General features: G+C 38.1%; 2 non-coding genes across 2 annotated transcripts; both read left to right on the top strand.

Annotated features, from left to right (window-relative positions):
- The first annotated feature begins 284 nt into the window (after nucleotides 1–284).
- On the top strand, nucleotides 285–393 carry LOC130971042 (small nucleolar RNA R71). Its single transcript, XR_009082278.1, has one exon. It is a non-coding gene; the product is annotated as a small nucleolar RNA R71 (small nucleolar RNA).
- Nucleotides 394–4,803: 4,410 nt separating this feature from the next.
- LOC130971485 (small nucleolar RNA R71) lies at nucleotides 4,804–4,911 on the top strand. The gene has a single exon (XR_009082702.1). It is a non-coding gene; the product is annotated as a small nucleolar RNA R71 (small nucleolar RNA).
- The last annotated feature ends 1,352 nt before the right edge of the window (nucleotides 4,912–6,263 follow it).

The following is a 6,263-nucleotide window of genomic DNA, read 5'->3' as shown; positions in this document are numbered from 1 at the left end:
ACTTTGAGAAATCAAATTGACTTGTTGAGTCAATATCTTTTTCTGAGCCAGTATGGCATTCAGAGTATCAATCTCAAGAACTCCTTTCTTCTGACTTGTCCCATTGTTCACAGGATTCCTTTCAGAAGTGTACATGAATTGGTTATTTGCAACCATCTCAATTAGTTCCTGAGCCTCTGTAGGCGTCTTCTTCAGATGAAGAGATCCTCCAGCAGAGCTATCCAAAGACATCTTGGATAGTTCAGAGAGACCATCATAGAAAATACCTATGATGCTCCATTCAGAAAGTATGTCTGAGGGACATTTTCTGATTAATTGTTTGTATCTTTCCCAAGCTTCATAGAGGGATTCTCCATCCTTCTGTCTGAAGGTTTGGACTTCCACTCTAATCTTACTCAATTTTTGAGGTGGAAAGAACTTTGCCAAGAAGGCATTGACTAGCTTTTCCCAAGAGTCCAGGCTTTCTTTAGGTTGAGAGTCCAACCATATTCTAGCTCTGTCTACAGCAAAAGGGAATAGCATCAGTCTGTAGACCTCAGGGTCAACCCCATTAGTCTTGACTGTGTCACAGATTTGCAAGAATTCAGCTAAGAACTGATGAGGATCTTCCAATGGAAGTCCATGGAACTTGCAATTCTGTTGCATTAGAGAAACTAATTGAGGCTTAAGCTCAAAGTTGTTTGCTCCAATGGCAGGGATAGAGATGCTTCTCCCATAGAAGTCGGGAGTAGGTGCAGTAAAGTCACCCAGCACCTTCCTTGCATTGTTGGCATTGTTGTTATTTTCGGCTGCCATGGGTTTTTCTTCTTTGAAGAATTCGATCAGGCCCTCAACAGAGAGTTGTGCCTTAGCTTCTCTTAGCTTTCGCTTCAAGGTCCTTTCAGGTTCAGGGTCAGCTTCAACAAGAATGCCTTTGTCTTTGTTCCTGCTCATATGAAAGAGAAGAGAACAAGAAAATGTGGAATCCTCTATGTCACAGTATAGAGATTCCTTGAGGTGTCAGAGGAAAAGAAGAGTAGAAGACAGAAGTAGAAAATTCGAACTTATCAAAGGAGATGGAGTTCGAATTTTGCATTAAGAAATAGTGTTAGTCCATAAATAGAAGGATGTGAGAAGAAGGGAAGTAATTTTCGAAAATTAAGTAAAAGATTTTGAAAACATTTTGAAAAACACTTAATTGATTTTCGAAAATAAGAGTGGGAAAGAAATCAAGTGATTTTTTTGAAAAAGATTTTGAAATTAGAAATAAAAAAGATTTGATTGAAAATTATTTTGAAAAAGATGAGGTTAAGAAGATATGATTGATTTAAAAAAAAATGTGATTGAGAAGATATGATTTGAAAACAATTTTAAAAAGATTTGATTTTTAAAAATTAATGACTTGCCTAACAAGAAAAGATATGATTCAAACATTAAACCTTTCTCAACAGAAAAGGCAACATACTTAAAATGTTCAATCAAATCATTAATTGTTAGTAAGTATCATTGAAAAAGGAAAGAAATTGATTTTGAAAACATTTGATTGAAAAGATATGATTTGAAAAAGATTTGATTTTGAAAAACTTTGAAAACTTGAAAAAAAATTGATTTTGAAAACAAAATCCTCCCCCTTGTGCCATCCTGGCGTTAAACGCCCAGAATGGTGCACATTCTGGCGTTTAACGCCCAAACTACTACCCTTTTGGGCGTTAAACGCCCAGCCAGGCACCCTGGCTGGCGTTTAAACGCCAGTCTGTCTTCTTCACTGGGCATTTTTGAATGCCCAGCTTTTTCTGTGTGATTCCTCTGCAGTATGTTCTGAATCTTCAATTCTCTGTATTATTGACTTGAAAAGACACAAATTAAAAATATTTTTGGATTTTTAATAATCAAAATGCAACTAAAATCAAATAACAATGCATGTAAGACACCAAACTTAGCAGTTTGTATACTACTGACACTAACAAGATGAGAATGCACATGAGAAACAACAAAACACTCAAGTCAATAAAATTCAAAGATCAAAACAAGGAAATCATCAAGAACAACTTGAAGATCAATGAAGACACATGCATGAATGCAATAAGAACAGAAACATGCAATTGACACTAAACTTAAGATGTGACTCTAGACTCAAACAAGAAATATTTTTGGATTTTATGATTTTGTAAATTTTTTGTGCTTTTTTCGAAAATTAAGTGAAAAGGAAAATAAAGGTATCAAGATTCTTAATGAGAATTCCAAGAATCATGCAATGTTAGTCTAAAGCTTTAGTCTAAAGGAATTAGACATGGCCGGCAAAGCTTCAGCAGGACATTGCATTCAAGAGCTAAATTGATGAAGATCAATCAGCTTTGGTGATGATAAGAACATCACCTTGAAACACTAGAATTCATTCTTAAGAACTCTGAAGAAAAAAAAATACCTAATCTAAGCAACAAGATGAACCGTCAGTTGTCCATACACAAACAATCCCCGGTAACGGCGCCAAAAACTTGGTGCGCGAAATTGTGATCACTACAACTTCACACAACTAACCAGCAAGTGCACTGGGTCGTCCAAGTAATACCTTACGTGAGTAAGGATCGATCCCACGGAGATTGTTGGTATGAAGCAAGCTGTGGTCACCTTGTAAATCTCAGTCAGGCAGACTCAAATGGGTATGATGATAAACGAATAAAGCATAAAGATAAAGATAGAGATACTTATGTATATCATTGGTGAGAGCTTCAGACAAGCGTATGAAGATGCCTTCCCTTCCGTCTCTCTGCTTTCCTACAGTCTTCATCCAATCCTTCTTACTCCTTTCCATGGCAAGCTTATGCAAGGGTTTCACCGTTGTCAGTGGCTACCTCCCATCCTCTCATTGGAAATGTTCAACGCACCCTGTCACGGCACGGCTATCCATCTGTCGGTTCTCAATCAGGCCGGAATAGAATCCAGTGATTCTTTTGCGTCTGTCACTAACGCCCCGCCCTCAGGAGTTTGAAGCACGTCACAGTCATTCAATCATTGAATCCTACTCAGAATACCACAGACAAGGTTAGACCTTCCGGATTCTCTTGAATGCCGCCATCAGTTCTCGCCTATACCACGAAGATTCCGGTTAAAGAATCCAAGAGATATTCACTAGAGCCTCGTATGCTTGTAGAACAAGAGTGGTTGTCAGTCACTTTGTTCATGAGTGAGAATGATGATGAGTGTCACGGATCATCACATTCATCAAGTTGAAGAACAAGTGATATCTTGGACAAAGAACAAGCGGAATTGAATAGAAGAACAATAGTAATTGCATTAATACTCGAGGTACAGCAGAGCTCCACACCTTAATCTATGGTGTGTAGAAACTCCACCGTTGAAAATACATAAGAACAAGGTCTAGGCATGGCCGAATGGCCAGCCTCCCAAGGAGGGTTCAATCATCAAAACATGATCAAAAGATAAAAATACAATAGTAAAAGGTCCTACTTATAGAAAACTAGTAGCCTAGGGTGTACAGAGATTAGTAAATGACATAAAAATCCACTTCCGGGCCCACTTGGTGTGTGCTTGGGCTGAGCAATGAAGCATTTTCGTGTAGAGACTCTTCTTGGAGTTAAACGCCAGCTTTTATGCCAGTTTGGGCGTTTAACTCCCATTTAGGTGCCAGTTCCGGCGTTTAACGCTGGAAATTCTGTAGGTGACTTTGAACGCCGGTTTGGGCCATCAAATCTTGGGCAAAGTATGGACTATCATATATTGCTGGAAAGCCCAGGATGTCTACTTTCCAACGCCGTTGAGAGCGCGCCAATGGGGCTTCTGTAGCTCCAGAAAATCCACTTCGAGTGAAGGGAGGTCAGAATCCAACAGCATCTGCAGTCCTTTTTAGTCTCTGAATCAGATTTTTGCTCAGGTCCCTCAATTTCAGCCAGAAAATACCTGAAATCATAGAAAAATACACAAACTCATAGTAAAGTCCAGAAAAGTGAATTTTAACTAAAAACTAATAAAAAGTATACTAAAAACTAACTAAAACTACTAAAAACATACTAAAAACAATGCCAAAAAGCGTATAAATTATCCGCTCATCAATGGCCTTGCACTTTCCTTTTGGATTTTCTTCTGTATTGCTTGGAAGAGTACTAGGAGGGAGTTCAGTAACTTTCTTGCTCAGCTGACCCACTTGTGCCTCCAAGTTCCTAATGGATGACCTTGTTTCAGTCATGAAACTTTGAGTGGTTTTGATTAGATCAGAGACCATGGTTGCTAAGTCAGAGGGGTTCTGCTTAGAATTCTCTGTCTGTTGCTGAGAAGATGATGGAAAAGACTTGCCATTGCTAAACCTGTTTCTTACACCATTATTGTTATTGAAACCTTGTTGAGGTCTCTCTTGATTCTTCCATGAGAAATTCGGATGATTTCTCCATGAAGAATTGTAGGTGTTTCCATAGGGTTCTCCTAGGTAATTCACCTCTTCCATTGAAGGGTTCTCCGGATCATAAGCTTCTTCTTCAGATGAAGCATCCTTAGTACTGCTTGGTGCATTTTGCATTCCATCAGACTTTGAGAAATCAAATTGACTTGTTGAGTCAATATCTTGTTCTGAGCCAGTATGGCATTCAGAGTATCAATCTCAAGAACTCCTTTCTTCTGACTTGTCCCATTGTTCACAGGATTCCTTTCAGAAGTGTACATGAATTGGTTATTTGCAACCATTTCAATTAGCTCTTGAGCTTCTGTAGGCGTCTTCTTCAGATGAAGAGATCCTCCAGCAGAGTTATCCAAAGACATCTTGGATAGTTCAGACAGACCATCATAGAAAATACCTATGATGCTCCATTCAGAAAGCATGTCAGAAGGACATTTTCTGATCAATTGTTTGTATCTTTCCCAAGCTTCATAGAGGGATTCTCCTTCCTTCTGTCTGAAGGTTTGGACTTCCACTCTAAGCTTACTCAATTTTTGAGGTGGAAAGAACTTTGCCAAGAAGGCATTGACTAGCTTTTCCCATGAGTCCAGGCTTTCTTTAGGTTGTGAGTCCAACCATGTCCTAGCTCTGTCTCTTACAGCAAAAGGGAATAGCATAAGTCTGTAGACCTCAGGGTCAACCCCATTAGTCTTGACAGTGTCACAGATTTGCAAGAATTCAGCTAAGAACTGATGAGGATCTTCCAATGGAAGTCCATGGAACTTGCAATTCTGTTGCATTAGAGAAACTAATTGAGGCTTAAGCTCAAAGTTGTTTGCTCCAATGGCAGGGATAGAGATGCTTCTCCCATAGAAGTCGGGAGTAGGTGCAGTAAAGTCACCCAGCACCTTCCTTGCATTGTTGGCATTGTTGTTATTTTCGGCTGCCATGGTTTCTTCTTCTTTGAAGAATTCGGTTAGGTCCCCTACAGAGAATTGTGCCTTAGCTTCTCTTAGCTTTCGCTTCAAGGTCCTTTCAGGTTCAGGGTCAGCTTCAACAAGAATGCCTTTGTCTTTGTTCCTGCTCATATGAAAGAGAAGAGAACAAGAAAATGTGGAATCCTCTATGTCACAGTATAGAGATTCCTTGAGGTGTCAGAGGAAAAGAAAAATAGAAGGAAGAAGTAGAAGAATTCGAACTTAATTAGATAGAGTTCGAATTGTGCATTGAGAAGGAGTGATACTCCAAAAATTGAAGGATGTGGGAAGAGAGGAAGAAATTTTCGAAAATCAAGTGAAATATTTTGAAAACATTTTTAAAAAATTTAATTAATTTTCGAAAATCAAGGGTGAGAAAGAGATCAAGTAATTTTTGAAAAAGATTTTTGAAATTAGAAATCAAAAAGATATGATTGAAAACTATTTTGAAAAAGATGTGATTAAAAAGATATGATTGAAAAAGTTATGGTTTTAAAAAGATATGATTGAAAAACAATTTTAAAAAGATTTGATTTTAAAAATTAATGACTTGCCTAACAAGAAAAGATATGATTCAAACATTAAACCTTTCTCAACAGAAAAGGTAACATACTTAAAATGTTCAATCAAATCATTAATTGTTAGTAAGTATCTTTGAAAAAGGAAAGAAATTGATTTTGAAAACATTTGATTGAAAAGATATGATTTGAAAAAGATTTGATTTTGAAAAACTTTGAAAACTTGAAAAAAATTGATTTTGAAAACAAAATCCTCCCCCTTGTGCCATCCTGGCGTTAAACGCCCAGAATGGTGCACATTCTGGCGTTTAACGCCCAATGCACTACTTTTTGGGCGTTAAACGCCCAACCAGGCACCCTGGCTGGCGTTTAAACGCCCAACCAGGCACCCTGGCTGGCGTT

This window comes from Arachis stenosperma, chromosome 3, assembly GCF_014773155.1.
Source record: "Arachis stenosperma cultivar V10309 chromosome 3, arast.V10309.gnm1.PFL2, whole genome shotgun sequence".
Classification (NCBI taxonomy): Eukaryota; Viridiplantae; Streptophyta; class Magnoliopsida; order Fabales; family Fabaceae; genus Arachis; species Arachis stenosperma.
This window is presented reverse-complemented; position numbering and strand designations above follow the sequence as displayed.